The sequence below is a fragment of the Bos indicus x Bos taurus genome, chromosome 2 (assembly GCF_003369695.1).
Source record: "Bos indicus x Bos taurus breed Angus x Brahman F1 hybrid chromosome 2, Bos_hybrid_MaternalHap_v2.0, whole genome shotgun sequence".
Taxonomy (NCBI): domain Eukaryota; kingdom Metazoa; phylum Chordata; class Mammalia; order Artiodactyla; family Bovidae; genus Bos; species Bos indicus x Bos taurus.
The window spans coordinates 14,413,040-14,427,601 of record NC_040077.1 but is presented as its reverse complement, the minus strand read 5'-3'; the positions used below and the strand labels follow the sequence as shown (position 1 = coordinate 14,427,601).

At 39.0% G+C, this 14,562-nt stretch overlaps 1 protein-coding gene across 1 annotated transcript in view; it reads left to right on the top strand.

The window, feature by feature from the left end:
• PPP1R1C (protein phosphatase 1 regulatory inhibitor subunit 1C) overlaps window positions 1-14,562 on the top strand; it is a 121,623-nt gene that overhangs the window by 34,461 nt on the left and 72,600 nt on the right. The window lies entirely within an intron of this gene.

Sequence of the window (14,562 nt, the reverse complement as noted above, 5' to 3'; positions counted from 1 at the left end):
TTGTCATTCTCTGATTCATTTCATTTAAACGTAATCCCTAAATTTCCATCTCTGCTGTCACAAATGGCAGAATTTCTTTCTTTTCATGGCTGAATAATAGTCCATTATATCAGATGGTCCCTAGCTTATGATAGTTCAACTTCTATAATTTTTCAACATTATGATGGTGCTACAGCAAAACTCATTTAGTAGAAACAAATTGAATTTTGATCTTTTCCTGGTCTAGTGATATTTGTTACCATACTCTGCTGATGCTGGGTGGCAGCAGCTAGCTGTACCTCCCAGTGAGCTATGCGATCACAATGGTAAATACACTTGCAACCATTCTGGTTTCCACTTTCAGTACAGTATTTAAAAAATTACAGGAGATATTCAATACTTTATTATAAAAGTCTTTGTGTTAGATGATTATGCCCAACTCTAGGCTAATGCAAGTGTTCTGAACATGTTTAAGGCAGGCGAGGCTAAATTTGATGATCAGTAGGTAGGTATATTAAATGCATTTTCAACTTACAATATTTTTAATGTATGATGGAGTTATCAGGACATAATCCCATCATAAGTTAAGGAAGATCTATATGTATACCACATTTTCTTTATTCATTCATCCATTAATGGACAGTTGGTTGTTTCCCTATCTTGGCTGTTGTAAATAATACTTTAATGAATATAGGTGTTTTCTTTTTCTTTGGATAATTACCCAGATGTGGAACTTGTGGCTCACAGGGTAGTTCTCTGGGTCAGGAATATCCTCTGGAGAAGGAAATGGCTGCCCACTCCAATATTCGTACCTGGGAAATCCCATGGACAGAGGAACCTGGCTGGCTGCAGTCCATGGAGTTGCAAGGCCTGGACACAACTTAACAATGAAACCACCAGAGTAGCTCTATTTTTAATTTTCTTGGGAACCTCCACACTATTTTCTGTAGTGACTATTTTTTCCTTCAAACACTTTGAATATATTCTACTCTTTCCTGGACAGCAAGGTTTCTGCTGCAAAACCCAATCATAGTCTCATGGGAGTTCTCCTATATGTGAAGATTTTTCTCTTGCCTTTCTAAAAATTCTCCCTTTGTCCTTAATTTTAGACAGTTTTATTATATTGTGTCTTGGTAGAACATATTTTTGAGTTGAAATTTTTTGGAGAGCTATAAGCTTCATGTCAGAGAAGCCAATGGCACCCCACTCCAGTACTCTTGCCTGGAAAATCCCATGGACGGAGGAGCCTGGTGGGCTGCAGTCCATGGGGTTGCTAAGAGTCAGATACAACTGAGAGACTTCACTTTCACTTTTCACTTTCATGCATTGGAGAAGGAAATGACAACCCACTCCAGGGTTCTTGCCTGAGAATCTCAGGGACAGGGGAGCCTGGTGGGCTGCCGTCTATGGGGTCACACAGAGTCGGCACGACTGAAGCGACTTAGCAGCAAGTTTCATGTACTTGGAGTTGTAAACCTCACCCAAGATTTAAGAAATTCTCATCTTTTAAAATAATAAACTTTCTGCCCCCTTTTCCATCTCTTCTCCTTCTGGGATGCACAGATTACTTCTTTTAATAGTTTCCTATAGTTCACTTAGATTTCTTCACTCTTTTTCATTCTTTTGTTTCTTGTTTGCCTCTGACAGGATAATTTCAAATGACCTGCTTTCTACTTTACCAATTCTTTCTATTCTTTGATCAAGTCTACTCTTGCTCTCTATTGCATTTTTCATTTCATTCATTGCATTCTTCTGCTCCAGAATTTCTATTTGGTACATAATACATGTATACACAGAAAGTTCAACAAATCAGGTGTTCTTGATTCCTGATTTTTTTGAATTGTCTCTTGTTTGTTAAACTGTCTTTTTTTGACTCTTGTAGCTCACTGAGATTTCTTAAAACAACTATTTGTTCCAATATTTTATGTGGCAAACTGCAGATCTCCATTTCTGTGGTGTTAATATCTAGGACGGAGAAGGCAATGGCAACCCACTCCAGTACTCTTGCCTGGAAAATCCCATGGACGGAGGAGCCTGGTAGGTTGCAGTCCATGGGGTCGCTAGGAGTCGGACACGACTGGGCGACTTCACTTTCACTTTTCACTTTCATGCATTGGAGAAGGAAATGGCAACCCACTCCAGTGTTCTTGCCTGGAGAATCCCAGGGACGGGGGAGCCTGGTGGGCTGCCATCTCTGGGGTTGCAGAGTCAGACACGACTGAAGCGACTTAGCAGCAGCAGCAGTATCTAGGACATTATGTGGTGTGCCATGTCTTTGATGACTTGCATCGCTCTCTTCACATATGAAGAAGCATTTGCCTACTTCAATCTCTATTGACTGGCTTCAGGAGAGAGATACCTCTGTCAGCCCTGTTAGGGATCTTGAGGCTAAGATTGTATACCTCCTCTAGATCCGGCAAAACCAGGCTGAATGCTGACAGTCGCCCATTCACTTTCCCTAGGGCAATGCTGAATGCTCAGGTTTGTGTGCCTTCTTTCAGTCCCATGGAGTTGAGCCAGCTTTTGTGCTTGCTCACTAGTCTACTGAAAAAGCTTGCCCCTGCTGCCCTTGAAGGCAAGTGCATGACCTCGCACGAAGTGGGAGTGTGTGTGGGTGATGTGAATGGAGTCTGGGGGCCAGCTGGAAGGACCAATAGGCAGGTTACCCCTAGTAGCTTGTGGTGGGCTTCCTGATGGAGTCTGCAACACAGTTAGTAGGATCCACATCTCTTTAGTGCCCACCAAGAGCCTGACTGCTAGTTTTCCAGCTGCTCCCCACCTCTTAGTTATACAGCACACTTCAGTATTCTGGATAGGTTGAGAAAGAAGTGGGTCTCTTTAGCAGCAACCCACACAACTGGGAAAGCTGGGAACACACTCACAGACTCTCTCTGTTCCCTGTAGGAGAAACTGTGGTCAAAGAAGATCTCTCTTGGCACTGAGTTATGCTGCCTTGGGGGAGGAGTAGTGTGGGTAAAGTGAAACTCTTCCTTTTATGCTTTTCAATGTGTACATTCTCAGATTTTCTTTTTCTGCTCCAACAGTGTTCTGGAACTTCTACACTAGACTTCTGACTTGTGAGATTCTCAATACTAGGGTTCTTTAGGAACAAGATGATGGAAATTTTCTATTTCACCATTTTGATGTTGTAACTTTCTTTGAGTAAGAATTTACAGTAGATATTAAGTTCTTCCAATTCTAAATTTCTAGGTTTTTCATTTGTCTATAATACTGAAAATTTTACTTTTCTACTTATACAAGTATTGATCTACTTTTCTATTCCTATTGAGCAGAATAAATTACTATTAGGACTGGAAACATGAGCCAGTTACTAGCCTACTTTGAAATCCTTTCTTATGTTGGTATCTTACATTATTTCATCATAATTTTTGTAGAAAGTGTTTCAGAAGTGATCATCAAATTGTCCTGCTCAAATAGCCCTCTATTAGAGATTTCTCATTTCTCTTGGATTGGCTACTTCAATCTTTCAGAAAATTAGAAGTCTTTGTCATATTTTGAAAACTTTTAGGCACATGTGCAATATTTAAACAGTAGTATAGCAATACACCACAGATTTTTTAAAAGAAAATAGCTACTCTTTAAAGTTCTCTAAAATTTCTAAAAATAGAATATCAATCATCAACATTAGAAAAAACTTTATACAAAGCTCTTATCTTATTAAAAGATTTTCCAAATGTAGCTACCTGTACTAAATAAAGTGGATGAGCCAAGAAAATGTAATAAAAGTTAAAAAAAAGAAAAAAATTATAAGTAGACCAAATTATTCATATAACATATGTTCATTCGTGTGTTAATATAATTACTTTTCACCCTACAAAGCCTATTTTAATATTTGCTTCTTCCCTTTGATTGAGAACATATGATTATGTTTATTTCCATCTTTGACAGCTTCAAAGTGCTTATCATTGAATTTACAGAATATTTATCTGCATTCATTTGATATGATGTTTAATTATTTCATAGTGTTCATTTTTCCCATAATTTTGTAAACTTCTGGTAGGCAGGATTAGTACCTACATTTTTCTTTTCTATACATATAACTCTCTTCATGTCAGCATACATGGTAGTTAACACAAAATATTATTTATGATCAATTAGACTAAGTAATTATACTCACTGAAAAGGAACTGCTGAACCAGAATAACAAGTTATGACTTACTGTTTTTCCCTTTAAATTTGGTTAGACCTCAATGAGAAATAGAAATGAATGTTTCTTGATCTTTGTTCTATTAAGTCCAAGTACTATTCCACGTCATAGGTAAAATGCCAAATATAAGTGACTTAGTTTAGAGTCTTTGGAATGCAGAATCTGAGAAAAGGGTCAGGATGGAAGTACTTTAACTGGAATGTAGTCTCAGAAAACAAGAATGAGTGAGATAAGGATGAAGGAAAAAGGAAAAGGCTCATAATCAAAGTCATTCCTGTAGAATGGAGGCTCGACTGTGTTGGGGTCTCCTGAGAGGCACCTAGACAGCCTTTCTAGTGCTGCCCACCTGAAGAATAGAAGCTGGAACTCACATATACTGTCTCCATGCCCATACTGTCCCTTGGCAACAATAACTCCACCTGCGGTTAGTTCTCCTAGAGCTAGAGAATGGCTAGGGAGAAAGAGGAAAGATAAATGCGGCATTTCTCTTTTGAGGTGGTGACAAGAATTTCCAGACCCAATTCCAACAGGGGTGTGTTCCTCATACCAACAAGCCAATTCTTCCCCACACCAACAAGTAATTCTCAGGACACCAGCACGGTGTCTGAGAATTCAACTCTATTCTAATTCTAAAAAAGATAGCACCATGTTTCACAGGCTGAGAACTCGATCCTACAAGACCATCCTCCACTTCAGATGTTAGTTGTTAGCCCAGGAAGGTACTTATGCTACTAACAAACTGGAGGTTCCAATGACTTCCTTTTTGGGTTTGATTAAATTGCTAGAATGGCTCACAGAACTCAGGAAAACTCATTTACCCATTAGATTACTGTATTATAAAAGGATATTAGAGGATTTGAATCAACAGCCATGTGAAGAGATATATAGGGCAATGTCCTATTCAACCTCAAGTCGCTCTCCTCTTCCCTGGAAATTAGGAGGTGAGACAAAGCTCCAACCCTCTAATCGCATAGTTGGCAACCAGCCCCTACCTTGAGTGGGATCCAAAGTCACCTTCCTTGAAGAACTGAGGACAAGAGTTTTTTTTAAGAATTGAGGACAAGAGTCCAAGTATTATCTCACTGCTCTTATCTCAGGAAATTCCAAATGTTTGGGAAGCTCTTGTCTAGGAATTGTGGCTGAAGGCCAAATTCAGATAACCAAACATATATATTTTCCCTATAAATTACAATATCGCAGGTGGGATGCAGAAAACAAACAAATTATATTCATTGACTACAATAACACAATTATAATTTCTTGTGCCTTGACCTGGGGTCTTGTCTGGGTTCTGCACACCAGCTTGTAAGAGGGGGCACTCACAGGATGAGAAAAAACAAGATAACACAAGTTATGGAAACTAAGTCGCATGGATAAGCACTGAAGGAACTGAAGGTGTTAGCTTAAAGAAAAGATAGGACAAAAAGATAGGTTTGGTCAGCTGCAGGGGAAGCTGAGCTTTTCTGGAGCTTTTTACTGCAGCTATGACTGAAGTCATGGACGGGCTGATGGGATGAGACACGGGCTATATGAAGCATCCTCTATAAGAAGTAATATTTAAGAAAATTTTAACAAGAATATTTTAAAACTTTCTTCTCAACCTTTGGAAATGCAACTCCAGTGAGGCCCCCCCAAAAAAATCAAAGAAAAACTGACTAGTAAATGGCTAAATATTAGAAGAGCAAGAGAACACACAAATCAGCATTTTTTTTTCAATTCACTATTCAGAGTTATATTTAGATGAGTGCAAAATGCATTTGGTCAACCACTTCACATTCAAATTCATGTGTGTGGAAATAAATTTGATCCATCTGTGTCTGAATTTTTATTTTTTAAACCACCAACATTTTCTTTTACAAGAACTGATTTCCAAGGAGTCTTATGATATCCCCAACTTACTGCCAAACCTCTCAAAAAGTCTGAAATGTGGAAGATGTACTGAACCTCCTCAAATATACTGGTTTTTAAATAAAAATAAGCAATAAAGAAGCAAAATAATATCTGATTTATCTGTTAGAATGGAATCTGTGTTGAAATGAAGCATAAAAGAGGAAACGAGAAAGTTCTATATAGTATCTATTTTTAGTACATATATGCTTCAGTTCAGTTCAGTTCAGTCGCTCAGTCGTGTCCGACTCTTTGCGACCCCATGAATCACAGCACGCCAGGCCTCCCTGTCCATCACCAACTCCCGGAGTTCACTCAGACTCACATCCATTGAGTCAGTGATGCCATCCAGCCATCTCATCCTCTGTCGTCCCCTTCTCCTCCTGCTCTCAAACCCTCCCAGCATCAGGGTCTTTCCAATGAGTCAACTCTTCACTGAGGTAGCCAAAGTACTGGAGTTTCAGCTTCAGCATCATTCCTTTCAATGAACACCCAGGACTGATCTCCCTTAGAATGGACTGGTTGGATCTCCTTGCAGTCCAAGGGACTCTCAAGAGTCTTCTCCAACACCACAGTTCAAAAGCATCAATTCTTCGGCACTCAGCCTTCTTCACAGTCCAACTCTCACATCCATACATGACCACTGGAAAAATGATAGCCTTGACTAGACAGACCTTGGTTGGCAAGGTAATATCTCTGCTTTTCAATATGCTATCTAGGTTGGTCATAACTTTCCTTCCAAGGAGTAAGCGTCTTTTAATTTCATGGCTGCAGTCACCATCTGCAGTGATTTTGGAGCCCAGAAAAATAAAGTCAGCCACTGTTTCCACTGTTTCTCCATCTATTTCCCATGAAGTGATGGGACTGGATGCCATGATCTTCGTTTTCTGAATGTTGAGCTTTAAGCCAACTTTTTCACTCTCCTCTTTCACTTTCATCAAGAGGCTTTTTAGTTCCTCTTCACTTTCTGCCATAAGGGTGGTGTCATCTGCATATCTGAGGTTATTGATATTTCTCCCAGCAATCTTGATTCTAGCTGGTGCTTCTTCCAGCCCAGCGTTTCTAATGATGTACTCTGTATATAAGTTAAAGAAGAGGGGTGACAATATACAGCCTTGACGTACTCCTTTTCCTATTTGGAACCAGTCTGTTGTTCCATGTCCAGTTATAACCATTGCTTCCTGACCTGCATACAGATTTCTCAAGAGGCAGGTCAGTTGGTCTGGAATTCCCATCTCTTTCAGAATTTTCCACAGTTTATTGTGATCCACACAGTCAAAGGCTTTGGCATAGTCAAGAAAGCAGAAATAGATGTTTTTCTGGAACTCTCTTGCTTTTTCCATGATCCAGCAGATGTTGGCAATTTGATCTCTGGTTCCTCTGCCTTTTCTACAACCAGCTTGAACATCTGGAAGTTCACGGTTCATGTACTGCTGAAGCCTGGCTTGGAGAATTTTGAGCGTTACTTTACTAGTGTGTGAGATGAGTGCAATTGTGCGGTAGTTTGAGCATTCTTTGGCATTGCCTTTCTTTGGGATTGGAATGAAAACTGACCTTTTCCAGTCCTGTGGCCACTGCTGAGTTTTCCAAATTTGCTGGTGTATTGAGTGCAGCACTTTCACAGCATCATCTTCCAGGATTTGAAATAGCTCAACTGGAATTCCATCACCTCTACTAGCTTTGTTCGTAGTGATGCTTTCTAAGACCCACTTGACTTCACATTCCAGGATGTCTGGCTCTAGGTGAGTGATCACACCATCGTGACTATTTGGGTGGTGAAGCTCTTTTTTGTACAGTTCTTCTGTGTATTCTTGCCACCTCTTCTTAATATCTTCTGCTTCTGTTAGGTCCATACCATTTCTGTCCTTTATGGAGCCCATCTTTGTGTGAAATGTTCCCTTGGTATCTCTAATTTTCTTGAAGAGATCTCTAGTCTTTCCCATTCTATTGTTTTCCTCTATTTCTTTGCATTGATTGCTGAGGAAGGCTTTCTTATCTCTCCTTGCTATTCTTTGGAACTCTGCATTCAAATTGGTATATCTTTCCTTTTCTCCTTTGCTTTTTGCTTCTCTTCTTTTCACAGCTATTTGTAAGGCCTCCCCAGACAGCCATTTTACTTTTTTGCATTTCTTTTCCATGGGGATGGTCTTGATCCCTGTCTCCTGTACAATGTCATGAACCTCCATCCATAGTTCATCAGGCACTCTATCAGATCTAGTCCCTTAAATCTATTTCTCACTTCCACTGTATAATATAAGGGATTTGATTTAGGTCATACCTGAATGGTCTAGTGGTTTTCCCTACTTTTTTCAATTTAAGTCTGAATTTGGCAATAAGGAGTTCATGTTCTGAGCCACAGTTAGCTCCTGGTCTTGTTTTTGCTGACTGTATTGAGCTTCTCCATCTTTGGCTGCAAAGAATATAATCAATCTGATTTTGGTGTTGACCATCTGGTGATGTCCATGTGTAGAGTCTTCTCTTGTGTTGTTGGAAGAGGGTGTTTGCTATGACCAGTGCGTTCTCTTGGCAAAACTCTATTAGTCTTTGCCCTGCTTCATTTCATACTCCAAGGCCAAATTTGCCTGTTACTCCAGGTGTTTCTTGACTTCCTACTTTTGCATTCCAGTCCCCTATACATACTTAGATATGGTATAATGCAAATAACCTACACAACAAGTCATGTGTAAGCAGTTTGCATACGAACCTCTAGTTTAAATGTGGAATGGATGACCCAGGACAAATTTATGCTTACTTCTGAAGAATGACTTGAGTCATATAGGTTACCAACGAAGTTTCCCCATCTACCTCCTGGCTACTCCCTTGTCTCCTTACAGACTTCTCTGCCTCAGTCTATCCCATAACTATTGCTATTACTCGGCGGGGGGGGGGGGGGGGGGGGGGGGGGGGGTGGGGGCGGGGGTTCCACCTAGATCCTTTGTTTCTTTAGTTCACCATGCTCCTGTAGGGTAATTTAATCCTATCGCATGGCATCACTGACCATTTAGATGACAATGACTTTCAGGCCTATATCTTCAGCTTGGCTTTCGCTTTTGAAAAAGACTATTCCCGACTCTTCCACTTAGTCAATAAGTATTTCAGTGTTTCCATAAGTACTCATCTTATGACCCAGAAACTTTTTTTGACTTCTTCTTCCTTCTTTGTCACTCCCTTTCTACTTCCAGTGAGCCCCCAAGTCAAGACCCTTCTTTCTCTTAAGCATCTCTCTAATCTAGTTCAAATCATCATTTTCTACCACCTGAATTACTGCAACACCTCCCTACTCAGGATAGCTTCCTCCAAACCACTCTATGCATAACTGTTAACGGCTCTTTCTACAACAGAAATCTGATCATACCTCTTTCTGGTTAAAACCACTTTTAACCATCACTTTTCATCACTTTTAGAATGAAGTCCAAATTTCTCAATGTAGTTACAAAGCCCTGAATTATCTAGCTTATTAGGTTTTCAAACTCTTCTCTGAATTCACCCCTGGCATTCTACTGTCCAAATATCTGAGTTGTTTTGTGTGTGTGTGTGTGTGTGTGTAATTTCTAAAAAATAGTCATGTTTTCTCACACATCCAGTGATATATACTCCCACACTTTCTTCTGATTAAAATTTATTCTCCTCCCTAGTCCAATCCCATCCAACTTCCTTGTCTCATCAATTTTTCCTGTTCCACTGACAGGACCATGCCAGCTTAAACGTCCTTTCTTCCACACTGGTTCTGCCAAGGCTGTTTGATGCCCCACTCACCTTGCGCTTCCTCTCTTACAGCCCTTATTTATCACAATGTACTATAGCTGTTTCTTTGTCACTCTCTTTTAATACAGTTTAGACTCTCTATGAGGATTAAACCCCACTTCCTAGCAGGAGTCCCAACACATATTACACATGCAATAAATTACTGTTTAATATATTTAAATACTAATATACCATTTTAGATCCATAGTAACAGCATTACATCGGAGAAGGTGATGGCACTCCACTCCAGTACTCTTGCCTGGAAAATCCCATGGACAGAGGAACCTGGTAGGCTGCAGTCCATTGGGTCGCTAAGAATCGGACACAACTGAGTGACTTCACTTTCACTTTTATGCATTGGAGAAGGAAATGGCAACCCACTCCAGTGTTCTTGCCTGGAGAATCCCAGGGACGGGGGAGCCTGGTGGGCTGCCGTCTATGGGGTCACACAGAGTCAGACACGACTGAAGCGACTTAGCAGCAACAGCAGCAGCAGCAGCAATAGCCTTACATACAAAACAGACTATCATAGGTGCTAACTTACAAACTGCGTTTAAGAATGTGTTTTCATTTTCTTCTTGTATCATCATTCATAGGAAAAATGTTTTAAGACTTATACAAATATAATGCTATTTTCCCTTTTGATGTGTAAACACACACATAATTTTTTTTCTGTTTTATCTGAACTTGGTGCTAAATGTATTGAGTATCTAATTACAGTACTTTGTCTTTTAATAGTTCTTTTATATACCTACTATAAATAAAGATGGAGAAGCTCTATACAGTCAGCAAAAACAAGACCAGGAGCTGACTGTGGCTCAGACCATGAACTCCTTATTGCCAAATTCAGACTTAAATGGAAGAAAGTAGGGAAAACCACTAGACCATTCAGGTATGACCTAAATCAAATCCCTTATGATTATACAGTGGAAGTGAGAAATAGATTTAAGGGCCTAGATCTGGTAGATAGAGTGCCTGATGAACTAGGGACGGAGGTTCATGACATTGTACGGGAGACATGGATCAAGACCATCCCCATGGAAAAGAAATGCAAAAAAGCAAAATGGCTGTCTGGGGAGGCCTTACAAATAGCTGTGAAGAGAAGAGAAGCGAAAAGCAAAGGAGAAAAGGAAAGATATAAGCATCTAAATGCAGAGTTCCAAAGAATAGCAAGAAGAGATAAGAAAGCCTTCCTCAGCAATCAATGCAAAGAAATAGAGGAAAACAACAGAATGGGAAAGACTAGAGGTCTCTTCAAGAAAATCAGAGATACCAAAGAAACATTTCATGCAAAGATGGGCTTGATAAAGGACAGAAATTGTATGGACCTAACAGAAGCAGAAGATATTAAGAAGAGATGGCAAGAATACACAGAAGAACTGTACAAAAAAGAGCTTCACCACCCAGATAATCATGATGGTGTGATCACTCACCTAGAGCCAGACATCCTGGAATGTGAAGTCAAGTGGGCCTTAGAAAGCATCACTACAAACAAAGCTAGTGGAGGTGATGGAATTCCAGTTGAGTTATTTCAAATCCTGGAAGATGATGCTGTGAAAGTGCTGCACTCAATATGCCAGCAAATTTGGAAAACTCAGCAATGGAAAACCACAGGACTGGAAAAGGTCAGTTTTCATTCCAATCCCAAAGAAAGGCAATGCCAAAGAATGTTCAAACTACTGCACAATTGCACTCATCTCACATACTAGTAAAGTAACGCTCAAAATTCTCCAAGCCAGGCTTCAGCAGTACATGAACCGTGAACTTCCTGATGTTCAAGCTGGTTGTAGAAAAGGCAGAGGAACCAGAGATCAAATTGCCAACATCTGCTGGATCATGGAAAAAGCAAGAGAGTTCCAGAAAAACATCTATTTCTGCTTTCTTGACTATGCCAAAGCCTTTGACTGTGTGGATCACAATAAACTGTGGAAAATTCTGAAAGAGATGGGAATACCAGACCACCTGACCTGCCTCTTGAGAAATCTGTATGCAGGTCAGGAAGCAACAGTTAGAACTGGACATGGAACAACAGACTGGTTCCAAATAGGAAAAGGAGTACGTCAAGGCTGTATATTGTCACTATGTTTATTTAACTTATATGCAGAGTACATCATGAGAAATGCTGGACTGGAAGAAACACAAGCTGGAATCAAGATTGCTGGGAGAAATATCAATAACCTCAGATATGCAGATGACACCACCCTTATGGCAGAAAGTGAAGAGGAACTCAAAAGCTTCTTGATGAAAGTGAAAGAGGAGAGTGAAAAAGCTGGCTTAAAGCTCAACATTCAGAAATCGAAGATCATGGCATCCAGTCCCATCACTTCATGGGAAATAGATGGAGAAACAGTGGAAACAGTGTCAGACTTTATTTTTCTGGGCTCCAAAATCACTGCAGATGGTGACTACAACCATGAAATTAAAAGACGCTTACTCCTTGGAAGGAAAGTTATGACCAACCTAGACAGCATATTCAAAAGCAGAGACATTACTTTACCAACAAAGGTCCGTCTAGTCAAGGCTATGGTTTTTCCAGTGGTCAGGTATGAGTGTGAGAGTTGGACTGTGAAGAAGGCTGAGCGCCGAAGAATTAATGCTTTTGAACTGTGGTGTTGGAGAAGACTCTTGAGAGTCCCTTGGACTGCAAGGAGATCCAACCAGTCCATTCTGAAGGAGATCAGCCCTGGGATTTCTTTGGAAGGAATGATGTTAAAGCTGAAACTCCAGTACTTTGGCCACCTCATGCAAAGAGTTGACTCATTGGAAAAGACTCTGATGCTGGGAGGGATTAGGGGCCAGAGGAGAAGGGGATGACAGAGGATGAGATGGTTGGTTGGCATCACTGACTCGATGGATGTGAGTCTGAGTGAACTCCGGGGGTTGGTGATGGACAGGGAGGCCTGGCGTGCTGCAGTTCATGGGGCCGCAAAGAGTCGGACACGGCTGAGCGACTGATCTGATCTGATAAATAATCATTGCTTTTTAGAGCATACTGAAAATCCTCAAGTAAATTACATTTGAGACAAGAAAACAGAGAGTGTATGAAGGTTACGATTTTTAGGACAGATAAAATACTAAGAGTTGAATTAGAACTAGATTACAGAGATGTTTAATCTTCCATGCTTTAAAAGTGAATAAAGCATCTTTTTTTGGAGAAATATTGCCTATGACATCAAGAAAATGTTTATAGATGTTCTAAGACAAAAGCTAACTTCTATATTTTTCAAATCTACAAAAGTTATACGAAGTGGGATAGGATTGTAAAGATATACTTCCACTGACCTTCCTTTCTGTTCCTAACAGAAACACATTTACTATTGATGACAGAATGCCTATAGTGGATTAAGCTATTAAAATATTACCACATGTTTATAGGGACATATATTTTTAATATGGAGATACTTTGTGACTTTTAGGAATATATCTTTCATCTATAGCTAAAAAAGAGAATTTTACTTCTTATAGAGAAATCTAGTTAAAAGGAAACTGTTACTTTACGTCATTTTATAATAGTCTGTTCATGATAGATCTACTTAGATAAAATTATTTTGAAATTCACAGTGGTACATCTACACAGTTGAAAATGCAAAAAATTTGGGAAAAAATTAAATTGTTTTTCAGTGGAGGATCTCAAATAGAAAATAAGAATTTGACTTAAACAAGAAATCCTTTAGTTTAGCAGTTTCATTAAGGTACAGAAGCTTCAAAATTATCAAATATCCACTTCTATTGGCTTCTTAATACGTTTAAATCTAATTTTAAATGTAGCGTTGCTTCCCAGTTTTTCTTAATGAATTGTAGCCCCCAAAATTGGTCTTCAAAAATTATGAGCTGACAATTTAAATTAGAAATACACTGATATCATATTTTCAGGTTGAACAATTATGTCAAGTAATTAAATTTATGAGCTATAAAGGAACATTAAGAAATTTACATTTATATTCCATTACCTTTTTTAAAAATGGAAATTATTCCATATTTTTCTGATGGACTGGTACAAGTTACAAATCAGATTTTAAAAGTCCCTGTCAATTTTAACAGCTAGTGGGGAAAAAAAAAAAAAAAAACAAGGCATTCTATGAAGTGGAAAGAGTACTAAATATTCTAAACTTTAGTAAGAAGCTAAATATGTTCTCATATCAATGCCTCTTAGACCTATCTCTAAAGTAGATTTTCTTGAAATTCCCTATCATCACCATTTAAATGATTAACTTCTGAATAATTTTCTTGTGTTCACCTTGTTTCCCTACTCTTAGTTATGGGTCTTGATTTGGGGACTCTGCTATGAATACCTCTGTGGTATTCTGTGTGATAGAATAGTGAGATTTTAGTGTTTTAAATTGGATAAAACCTTCATTAATCATACTCTGTTAAAAGTATTAGGTTTATTAGGTCAAAATGACAGAGCACACTGCTGAGAAGACAATAAGTGCTTGTTAAATAATTACTTGATAGTCCAATTACCTGAAATATCTGATATTTTTTTAAATCTATAAAATTGATATAAAATATGACATAATCAGCTTTCTAGGTAATTCGATGAAAACAAGATAGACTTTTTAAAAATCAGAATTACTGGAATGAGTGTAACTGTTTAAACAGATGTCATCCCCACCGCCCCCAAAAAAAAACCCATGCATTAAGTGAATCAATTTATTTTCTTGGCGCAAATGTGGGAAATCCAAATGCCAAACAAGAAGAAAAACTTTACCAAAGACTAAAAATTACAACTGATAAGATGATGCAACAGTTCTTTGACCCCCACATAAGCTGGTTCTGTGGTA